Genomic DNA, 12214 nt, shown 5'->3' with positions numbered 1-12214 from the left:
GTTCTGCATTTTTGTCATATTTGCCTTAGAGAAAAACTTGTTAAAATATGCATACAAAAGATTTTTAAGCTAAACTACAATGCTATTCCTTTTCTAGATATCAATATACTTTAATACTCACAAAACATTAAATGAGCTCCTATTAGAGTCAGTGAAAAGTCTTCTAGTAATGCTAATGAGCTCTGTATCAAAACCAATAAAGTTTCCTGTCATTATCACCTGTTATCACTTTATGTTTAAAGAACCATTCATACATTTATGATAAAAGTATAATTAGCTGCTAAACTTGCCTCTGATCAAAATCACCTTTAAAACATGATAGCAGATGTGATCTATTTGCTTGGTATTTTATTTAATTTCTTCTTCCTTTGTTCCTTTTCTATGGTTCATTTAATCACAGGCATACAATTAAAAATGCCCATAAAAAAGTTAAGGCTTTTGTACAGTATCATGTTTGCCATTGGCCCCACTGGAAGAGTGTGTTGCTTCTATCCAGCCTTTCAGCAACAGGTTTAAGCAATTTCAGTCACTGCTGCCTGTACTTGAATAATCACCTTGACAGGAGCTGAATTTCTTGGAAACTGAGTGGAATAATTAGAAATTCCTCTGCACAGCTTCAGTTGCCCCTCTGGGGAATCTTGCATCCTGTCTTTAGTATATCTAGACAGGAAAGCAAGCATCCAGCTGAACAAGTTTTTCCAAAGGTAATGGCTACCAAAACCAAAACTAACACTGCAGCAAATTCAGTTTAAATGACTGTCCCAGCAGTGGGGAGTTTTTTGTTTTTAAAATCTGTAAAGATGACGACAATACATACAGAAGAGCAAACAGTGTCAGATATCAGATCTCTGCTGCTCAGGTAAGAGTGTTTTGATAACCCATTACCTTTTCAACTTTAACTCCAACCCAATTCATTTGCCAGAATACAGTTTGCCTTCAATTATCTTATAAGAAAACCAACTTACAGAGCTAGGCATTAAGATCTAGGAGAAAAAAAATGAAAAACAGAAAAAAAAATCCATAGTTACAGTGTAACTGTAAATTGAGAAAGTCAGAGGGCTACGTAAAGGTTGGTTTTAACTTTACCAGGAAGGGAAACTTGCACTTTCGGTAAGATTAATGGAGTTACTTTGCCCGTATGATTGCTGTTCGGTGATTTCTTCTCCTGCCTCCATTGACACTAAATTCCTATTCCTACTAAGGTGTATGAAAAACTTACAAAACTTGTGGAGAACAAGTCCAGAGGCACATACCAAGACGTAATCATTTAAGCACATAGTCTCATGGGGCAAAACTCACGTCTTGTAAGACCTCCTGGTTTTGGAAAGGAAAAAAACCTGAACATCTTAGTGTTGATACAATACAATGTTATCCTCCATAGATGGAAAGAAAACATAGCTTTCCAGAGTCTGATCCATTTTGTTCCTCTCCATGAGTGGACAGTAGCACCCAAGCTGTGGTTTGGAAGATTCTGTGCTAAAGGACAAAAGAGAGCTCATAACTAAGCTCTCATCTCCCAGGCAAAAAGATATATCCCAGCTGCTGAGTAAAGCATCACAGCACAGGGAAAAGGAGACGTGATGAAGATCCTTTGCTGTTATCACTGTATCCCTGAAATTTCATGTAAATAAAGATTAGCCAGAGACTCAATGTGGATTTAAAAATAAAATTGCAATTTGTCATTATTGCACACATGAAATAACCAGTTAGTGACAGCCAGTATCCAGCATGTGGATAAGGTGCCCTTTATCTCCTACAGTTAGGGAACATCAAGAGGCTTAGGCCATTTAGGTGCCACAGTAGGAAAAAAATCACAAGATTTTTTCCCCGAGTCTGAAGAGCAGTGTTGCTTCTCCCAAAACTCTGATATATCAGTGTCATACTGGCTGATAACCAAAACGCAACATCTATCAACCTGCCACCAAATCTTTTACTTGAGGGTTGACCATGGCCTTCTGATTCTACCAGACTTAACATTACAGATGACATGTGGTTGCTATACCTCTTCAAAAATAGTTACGCATGTTTGCATATGCAATTCTTTACATCATCTACCTTTCAATCTCACCCATCTCAGGATCAGTCTCTCTCATTTCCTTGGTGATGCCCCTTTTGAATGAACAGGAACACAGAAATAGCTGTACTGCTTCAGACAAAACATCCCTCTAACCCAGCATCCTTTCTCCAACCCTGGCCAAATGGGGTACCTAAGAAAGAATATACGAACAGGGCAAGGATATACAGTATTTTCCCCTGCTCTTAAAGCCTCCAGCTATTACAGCACAGCAAGTTCTTGGGCCATGATTATTAAATATTTATTTAATAAATATTATCTTTCACAAACCTGACAAGTCTCCTCTTGAGTCAGCTTTCACCATCCCCAAAATCCTGTTGAAGTTCTCCGGCCCGACTGGCCATTACGTGGACTGTATTTGCTTCAAACTTACCTTGTTGCCTGCATCTGTTACCCTTCAGCTCCTGCAGTCCTTTCTCAATATCTCTTCCCATTCACTTCTTTGGCAGGTCTATTGAACAGGCACAGCATAAGGCTAGACATAGCTAGAAATAATCCAACGCCTCTCTATATTTTCTATTTTATTTTCATAAGACTCATTTATCCAGATGTGTTTGGCCCACCTTGCTTGCCACATGGACGGCCTTCTTCCACTGACAGCAGCTTCTGGTGCCAGCATGAACTTGTTCCATTTTGTGTGGCTTGCATCCCATGATCCCACAAGCTTTTCCTCTGACCGCCATACTGCCGTCCTGCGCACCCACTCTAAGTTGACTCGGGGAGAAAGGGGTAAGGAGGGAGGGATAAAGGGGAGGTGTAAGTACTGCCAGTATGGGCTGAGCACCTTTTCCTCAGGGTGGGTGTGGGTTCTAGAAACAAAACTGCAATCCAGTTCAACCTTCTTATCAGCTAAATCTTCTTTTGGTTTATTTTAGCTTTAATTATCGATGTTGTTGGTCCTAATTGAAACTCTGATTAGTGCAGCCTGGATTAATTTAACCACACTGTAACAAACAATTCTAGAAATAAAGGTACCCACTATACACAAGTGAAGGACCTTGAGACCGTAAGGGGATACACCCAAGCAGGAACATGCTTGGCTATCGGCCATAACTAGCAGGGCTTGGGCAGCAGGGACTACAGCTGGGTCCAGCAAGCTCCTACACTGATAGGAACAGCCTATCATCCACCCTTGGAGAGCCCTTGCGCCCGACCAGCCACTTCAGAGAATGCCACAGCCCTGGGGAGAGAGGGCACATGGAAGAGAGATTGCTGGGGACAGGACTGGAGATGCACTCCTGGAAGGAGGTGCCCCACACTGGGACAGGGGCACCCCTGAGGAACTGCAGGCACCTCACACCAGGGTGGGGGAAAAACAAGAAGGGAGGAGCAGCAGAGAAACCATTCTGCACTGACTTCCAACCTCCTGTGCTGCCCACCACCTCACCAAAGGGATTGGGAGGGACTGAGTAACATGTGGCAAAAACAAGGGGATTTGAGTCTAGCAAGAGGGAGGAGGGGTGTTTGACTGAAGTTGAGTCCAGGAAAGGGGAAGAAAGGGGTTTCCTTAAGTGTTTAATTGACACTTAATTCCTCAAGTGCTTAGGCTTTCTTTTTCTCAATACCTGAATCAGTGATCAAAAGTTTGAGTTAACTGACAATAAATGAACCAAAATTTCCTGAACAGAGACCATTTTGCATACAACAGGTAAGTATTGCCTGTATCAACCTATGAGCTAAGTACAGCTTCACTGTTTCGATGAGCTTTAGAATCTGAGACAAATTTTTGTTGCATTTCATACCCGTTGTACATGACCACCATTATAACTAAGAGGGATCTATTTCTGTTCACGTTTCACTTGGATGAAAAAGAACCTTTAGTACCAAACTCAGGATAGGTTTAAAGGACAAGCCACAGGGATTTTCCATAGTCTTTCGATAATATTTTTCATTTTATATCACAAATTTATATGTGAATGCTTGTTTGAATTTATTAGAATACCAACATGCAAATTTAATATTAGACACTGCAAGAAACCATTAAGGGCATGCGAGTTCTTAACATCTCAAACATTGTCACAAGACAAATTTTTGCAAACAAGTTCTGTGTGGCAGTGGCAAACCATAAAGGAAGCACACAAAAACCCATGGCACAGGGCCGCTCACGCCCAGGAGAAGCTTCTGGAACCCGGCGGCAGCAGCAGCACAGCAGGGAAACACAGGACAGGGGGAGGTGCGCCAGAGGGGGCACAGCCCTGCTTTCTGATTGGCCCTGACATCGCAACATTGGGGGCAGACAGCACCGGAGACCCCGAGAAGCCCTGAGACCATTTCTGGAAGGTTCCAGGAGGGCGGACTGCACATGGCAGCTAATTTGCATGAGAAGCACCACCTAAAAAAGCTTTTAGAAAATACCCAAGCATATCTAGTCTAAGAAATCATTATATAAAAAAAATAAACCACACACTTCAGACAATCCAGAAACAAAAGGTAAGGTAACAGGCCAGAGAAGATGAAGAAATTATAATTGGAACATATACCTGTAAAAAACAGTCTTTTCATCCTGGACACAGAAATTACGATTCTGTGATATCACAGAACATGGCTGGGGGAGGGCAAGGTACTTTGATACTAGTTAAATTTAGTGTCAGATTCAAAACGCATGAAGATAGTATTGCTACAATTGAAAAGACATTTCTTCTAAAGCTTCAGTTTCATACCCCACAATACTGATGTTCAATATTACAGCAGATTTAATTTTAAATGTATTTTATCTCCATCGTACTTTAATATATCCTCACCATAGTGTCACTCTCCTTTTAATTAAAAGTGAGTCTTTTCTTTATAACTTTAAGAATTAGTGATTAAAGAAAATGTTTAAAAAATGAATTCAGAAGATAAATGTTTCTTGTAAGCTGAACGTTTGAATAGACTACCCTGGCAATTTCAACTATAAAAGTAACTGCTTATAACACTTTTTTTAAAAAGCTTACTATCCTAAAATCAAAAATCAAAAGTTAAAAATAAACTTCAAAAATGTAAAGAAAAGTCAAAAAAGGCAGAGACATTGGTAAACCTGTAGCAGAACTTTTGCAAGTGTAAAAACCTCTTCTCTTTTTTTCACCTAAGTTGCACTTTATAAATGATTTCTTCATCTAAATACTCAAGGTTTTAAATGTTTATGTTAATAAATTCACACTTCACTCCAAAAAACCACTAATCATCATAAAATGCATAATGACTGTAAATCATGAATGTATTTTATAGCAAACCTTCACACATTTGTAATGGGATATATTTTTACTTTAGTGCCTTTTTTATATCCAAAGGCTTATATCAAAATATATGCATATACACAATTTCCATGTCTGAAACAACTACTCTGAGAATATGAAACTACTCTGAGAATATTTTATACCAGTTCCTCATTTACAACAGTATATTCTGCATTCTCATTGCATACCATTGCCTACAGAGAAAATGTCATGACAGTGTATTTCAGAAACATTGAAAACATAAGAAACACTAAGAGCATAGTTCAGACATCTGTTAAATTTATCCATAAAATCTTCATGAGTCACAATAAAAAGTAATATTCAAAAATAACATAACTTAGAAAACTAAGGGCATACTGGCATGCATACTACAAACTAATAGCAGACCTACCCAACAGACACCAGCATTGACACAACCATGAACAACTATGCAGTATCATCAGATTAACTCAAAGGAAAAACAGTCAAGAATACTCACACGGTACACTCACACAGCATACTATCAGAAAAAGTACAGGAAAGGGGTCACCAAGGCAATGTATGAGATACAAAAGGACGTGGAATAGGAAAAATCATTTGCCTGGGACATGCCTAGGGAACATCTGTAGGGGTCAAGCAGATACTAAGGATAGAATTCAAGTTATTGGTAGGGTTAGGGTAGAGAGAAAAGGAGAGCCTAAACCTCCAGTTGCAGTGGGGCTGGAAAGAGGCAGCTAAAGCCAGACCTGAACTGCAAAGGACCTGGCCTGGGAGAAATTGTGTGTCAAGGCAATGCCTTAGGTTACCAAAAAAATAATGGTAAGAGTAAAGAAAAAAGGCAAAGCCTAGATCTCCAGCTGCAGTAGGGCTGCAAGAGACAAGCATGAGCAGCAAATAGACCTGGCCTGGGAAAGTACTGTGCCAGGGCAACGCCTACGGGACTTCGAGGGTTTCATCGTGAAAATTAGTGTTACAGTTAGGATAGAGACAGAGACTAGACCTCCAGCTGCAATGGGGCTGCAAAAAGGCAGCCAAAACCAAACATGAACTACAGACAGACCTGGCCTAAGAGAAACTTTGCATCAGGGCAATACCAGGGAGCTTGCGGGGGCGGGGGGGGGAGGGGGGTAGCAAGAAAATTGGGGTTAGGGTAGAGATGGAAAGGACAAGACTAGACCTCCAACTGCAATGGGGCTGCAAAGGGGCTGCCAAAGCCAAGGCCACAGAGAGATCTTGCCTGGGAAAAGTTTTGCACAAGGTAATGCCTTGGGGTTCTGGGAGTTCATTAGAAAAAAAATAGGGCAAGGGATAGGGTTATGGTAGAGTGTGCCCATCTTCATTTCCAACTGCAGCAGGGCTGGAAAACAACTGCCAAAGCCACATTTGCATTGCAAAGGGACCTGGCCTGGGAGAAGTTATTCATCAGGACAATGCCTGGGGGTATTTTATTAGGGTTCAGCAGAAAAATTAGGGTAGAGAAGAGAAAGCTTAGAGCTCCAGCTGCAGTGGAGCTGGGAAGCTGCTATGAAGGCAAAGAGCAGGCTGCAAAGTAAGCCAGCCTGGCAGCAATATTGCATGAGGGCCATGCTTTAAGGGCTCTGTATATTTTTTTTAGTGATAAGTTTTAGGATTTACATTACAGCAAAGAGAAAGCCTAGGTTTTCAGATTGAGCAGGGTTAGAAAGTATCTGTCAATTTAGGGGCACACTGCCATGACTCCTGGGCTGGGGGAAATTTTACTTGCTGAGGTGGGGGGAATGGGTCTTGCCTGAATTTGAGTAAGGTAAGGATGTTCTCTTATGTTTCATTAGCCTTTGCTCAGCTATACCTGCTGAATTCCCCAAATAGCCCAGTTCATCACCCCCTTGGACTTGCTCCACATCTTCCCCTGATGACAGTTCATACATACCCATGTTCAACTATCATCAAAAAAATCACTGACCATTTGACTTTGATAGATCAGTATTCTCTTAATGTTCATCCATCTATTTTGTACTTTTAGCAGCTTAAGTCTCACTCATTTTCTGTGGCTATTCTGCTCTGTAAATTTTGTCCTAGGGGAAAAAGAACAAAAAAATAAAAAGGTTAAGGATGCCCTGTGAGTTTTGTGATTGAATTCTCCAATTTTAGAGTATCATCAATCCGATATGCTAAGTGAAATAGTGAAGTTATACAGTAATTGGTGAAAACCACCCCAGGTCTCCTGAATCATAGCAAATGACAAGGTGTTTCCAACAACTCCTAAAGCAACTCTTATCTTTCCTAAAAGGTGACTTAACTTTTTATCATTGTCACACCACTCCTTAATTGGTTCACTATCATTAAGAAACAGACCTACTGGTAGAACTCCAGGCATTATGAATCTAGCAGCAATCGCACTTGTCACAGCCCAGCTCTTTCTGATACTATGATTCCCTTTTTGCCTCTTCTGGGAGTTCATCTTATTCTGAGCTGGATGTTATATGAGCTTTACCTTCATGGTAACCATGGGAACTGAACTGAGAATGTGATCTACAAAGCAAAAGTTTGACCAACGCTTTTAAGTGATGTTTTAAGGATCTAGCCCAATTAATATCAAGGTGTTAATAGATTAGTGCTTTCCCTACCTGGAAAACATAGTGAAAAATCAGTTACTGAAAATAATAATTCTGCATTTCAAGCAGAGATTCATAGTTCTGCAAGGAAATTGTCCTTTACAATGAATAACTGCAGCAATAAGAAAATAAAACCATACATCATGAACACAGGAACTCCATCTTCCCATGACCAATTTGAACAATGCATCCATATATCTGGAAATCCTGAATTCTCTGTGTAACTCGCAGGCTGTTAATCTTAGTCAAATCAGTTTAACTGTCTGTGCCTCAGTCTCCCTTGTATGTTAGCAGACATTAAAAATATGAATACTTGGTTGTTGAGCTATTTTGTTCATTTGACTTTGTTAAACGGATTTCCCAGGCATCATAATACATTACCATACTTAAAATTTATGACTGACAACAGTGAGATTGCATGGCCAAGAATCTGAATGCAAGAAAATTGTAGCCTACAAAGCTTACCGAGTAGACACGATTGAACTGGAAACCTGAGCAAAACATGGTTGTATATGAGATTTCTATGTTCTTTGTTTTCATCTGAACCATAAATATTTCAGCCACAGTTTTTTCTTCCTCTACTTCAGCTTTCACACCCTAAACTGGAAAAAGGTCTAGAAGAATTAAAAAACAAAAGTTTTTTTCTAAAACAAGTTTTACAATTTTTTTTTTTTTTTTTTGAGAAAGATTCAGGATTACTGACTAGGTTGTATTTTAGCAGCTGACCCATTCTTGACACACCTACAATAATTTACTCTCCTCTTCAAACCTGAACCCTAATCCTCTCTCCTTCTTCACTGGTAAACAGTTACTCTCAGATCCACACAGAGCCGCAGAGTATGTACTCACAATGATGCCAATACCAACTGAAACAGTAGTCTAAAGCTCAGATGGTTTATAAATGAAGAGGCATATTCCTGTCCAAGTTCACAGAAATTCATATTTTAACTGTAAGAGGTTTGTGTTTATAGGAGCACAATACCCTACCTGCCCATGTTGCTTTCCAATGTTCAAGTTTCCCTCCCTCTCAGCCTTCATGACAAATTTCTACTGCTTACATCCTTGAACCTTATAGCTCTCCTCTACCCATTATCTGTAACAGCAGTCCCAGATGTCTTTTTTCCTCAAAATATACTGCAGTACTGCGCTAGAAAATACAAGCAAGTTTACTGGTTATCTTACTCTTCAACTCTTTGAGTGACCGGATATGCAAAGCATTAATTCTCAAGCAAAACCAGAACCTGTAGTGATTGACCTGTATGGTATCTTTTTTTATAATTTCTAGTGCCTAAGGTTCTAATAACAATCACTTGTCACTCTTTGAACAAGCATTAACAGAGGTGTTTTCACCAATGCAGTAAGACTATGTTAAGCAAAGTCGGAGGTCAATTAGGCAGATTTCCAATTTACCTGCATGATTCTTTTCCATTTTCCAACAAATGCTTAACTTGGAAAACATGAAGTATAGTGCAGACACCTTCACAGTAACATATAATATTCTTGTCATTCTTCTTGAACTGCAATTTGGAACTGTGCTAAAATCCAGCTTCTACCCTGTAAAAAGTAAAGCAAAACTTTTGATATAGCATTAGATTTCTATATTTACTGCATGACTCACTATAACTGTTGAACAATTTGCTGTTACATTTCAAGACTGGTTTCTTAGAAGTCAGTAGCTGTCAAGCCTGTACTTGCTTTGATTCTAATGTTGCCTTCTAATCAAGAAGGCCAATCAAGATGCTTAAGACAAAGCTGAGAAATCAGGCAACAAGCATTTCAAATCAAGTCACTGTGGTAAAAAAATATTAGTTCTGCAGTGACTGCATGATCTATAACAGAGCCTGTTACCACCCAACACCTCGCAGAGCACCACAGAGTGAAGGGTCTTATTCCATAAGATCGAAACACTGAATAACCTCCTTATTCAAACGTTGAAATTGAATAAATAGAAAGGACACAACCAAAACACTCTGTTTGCAAAAGAGAATATAAATATGGTAGCAATAAGATAAGGCATTTGGCACACCACTGCTTTCTAGTTGTTTGAATCTCTCCCCAATTATTAGGTCTCTCTCCTTCACACCACCACATTCTGGCAGAGCCAAACCTTTACAAATAGGTATAGCTGACAAAACAGTCTTTCCAGTGTTAAAATAAATATTACTAAAATTAAGTGCTCTTCTAGAATAATCAAATCTATAGGGTAAGAAAGTGCCTTAACACTGCTGCAGAGCCCCTTAAAGGAAATGATCTACATTTCTTTATATAAAAAGACCCTGAATACACCCTTGTGTTCTCTCCTCAACATCTCAGCTATGTGTATAAGGGCATAAAACATGCAATCTACTGACATCTCATATATTTCCCTGTATTATCAAAAGCACCTGCTAGGGCTGAAAAAAGAAAGCACAAGTTTTAGAGACTTAGATCCCAAAAGCAGAATCCACCTCCAACTCCCAGGCCGACGCCCATGTTATGGGGAGAGCAGGGACAACAATTACAGCCTGCCCTGTGGGCCTCCTCTCTGGCTGGAAACTTCAGCCAACACCAAGACCGACACCATCACATCATATGCCTTGGGTTCCCACCCTCCCCAAAGAAAACTGAGGCAAGCAAAAAGCCATACTGCTTTTCAGCAAGTTATCCAGTCTAGAGGACAGCAGTACATACCTGTTTGCAGGCAGACAGGGGTTTGCAGGGGGAGGTCTCAGGAAGCAACCTGGACACTGCCTATAATGACAGAACATAAAGGATATGAAAACTTGTTCCAAATTCTTTGCTTAATGTTCCCTCATCCCACCCCAAACCACATATTCCTCCACCAAGATTGTTACAAACCTTTTCTTCTTCTCAGGACATCTATCCTTTGTTTCTATGGGTTTTGCTTCATACATACCTGATTTTCCTTTTCTTTTTTCCAGAGCATCTTTGCTAGAGATTGCAGATTCAGAGTCTGAATATCCAAGGCAAGCTCTCATGATCTTTGGCTCCAAAGCAGCTACCGAGAACCACTGACCATGCTTCTGTGAAGTACACAGTAAGTCTACAGATAATAATGCCATATTCACTTGGATTTTCTTTTCAGTGAAGAAAGTAGATATTTGACTGCAACCAATCTCATGCATTTTCCATGCGCTTTCTCTTGTCACAACACTGCTTATAGTCTGCACATTCCTTCTGTTCACAGCAATTCACCTCCAAGCAACACACAAGACTACCCACGAGAACAGTTTAGACTGAATGCAAGGTCAACAACAAAAGCTCTGTTGGCAAAGCAGTGCTTTCAGGGAATATTTATCTCATTTGCCATTTATTTATTACCGTCATTTAAGCTATTCTTTTGTTAGCCATTCTCCAACGGCTTATTTTCCCACTACACAGCATGGCACATTCGACTTCTGCTGCCATCATCATATCTGTGCACTCTTTTGTATGTTAACTGCCATCACCTGTTATCATCAGTCTGACGCAACTCCCCTGTGAAAATCTATAGCTTTATTATATATACACACTGTAAATTTATTAGGTTAGCATGAATGTCACTAGAAAAAAATGTTTCTAAATAAGAGGTAAAAGGAATATAGCTAAGCTGTTTTACCTGCAGTTATCACTCAATCTATGTGATAAAATAAACTCGGATTTCAAATTACAATAAAATTGGTTTTTGCTGTCTTACCCATAACATTCAAGCTGAGACTCCTTCCCGTTTTTATGGATGCATATGGACATACAAATCTGTCCGATATACAAACTTTGAACAACTGTGAGTATGCATGCAGAACAACAAGCCATACGAATATACACATTGCTACTTTTTGGCACAATTCTGTGAACAATGAGCTGCATCAGGCTATTGGAACCTCTGGCAATAGAGGAGCTTACTCAAAGTCACATAATCTCCACATTATAAAAGCCACATGTATTACAGAGAAGGATGACTGTTGGAGAGTTTTCTTCCTCTGTGTCAGACAACTAAAATGTCCAATAGTTGTTGTTACAAAAACAGACAGGAAAGTTTGTCTAGTATAAATAATAATTGGAACAATATTCATTATTCTTGTTTTTATGCAAGTACCAAGATTTCTTCCCACCTTACGCCATGGTTGTATACAGAAATAAAAGAATACAATTGCAGTGCAGATTATCATTAGTTATATACTTTGCCAATTCATTCTCAAACTATTTATTTGGAGCTACCTCTAAATACATTTACTCAGAATATAATTCATCAACACACTCTTAAAGCCTATACAGCCAGGCCCAGATGCTCAGAGTCCCTGCACATACGTCTCACTAACAATTGTATCCGTATCTCTATGCTATATGCTCTGAGATGCATCCTACAGCTCTGA

General features: G+C 39.6%; 1 long non-coding RNA gene across 1 annotated transcript; it reads right to left on the bottom strand.

Moving 5' to 3' along the window:
* Positions 1-3448: 3448 nt before the first annotated feature.
* On the bottom strand, positions 3449-11248 carry LOC135327558 (uncharacterized). The gene is made up of 5 exons (XR_010387872.1): positions 10759-11248; positions 10533-10592; positions 9273-9416; positions 8328-8476; positions 3449-7322 (listed from the first exon to the last, which is right to left on the bottom strand). It is a non-coding gene; the product is annotated as an uncharacterized LOC135327558 (long non-coding RNA).
* Between the last annotated feature and the right edge of the window lie 966 nt (positions 11249-12214).

Source organism: Dromaius novaehollandiae, chromosome 2, assembly GCF_036370855.1.
Source record: "Dromaius novaehollandiae isolate bDroNov1 chromosome 2, bDroNov1.hap1, whole genome shotgun sequence".
NCBI classification, from domain to species: domain Eukaryota; kingdom Metazoa; phylum Chordata; class Aves; order Casuariiformes; family Dromaiidae; genus Dromaius; species Dromaius novaehollandiae.
The sequence above is the reverse complement of the archived record's forward strand: the minus strand, read 5'-3'. Positions and strand labels throughout refer to the sequence as shown.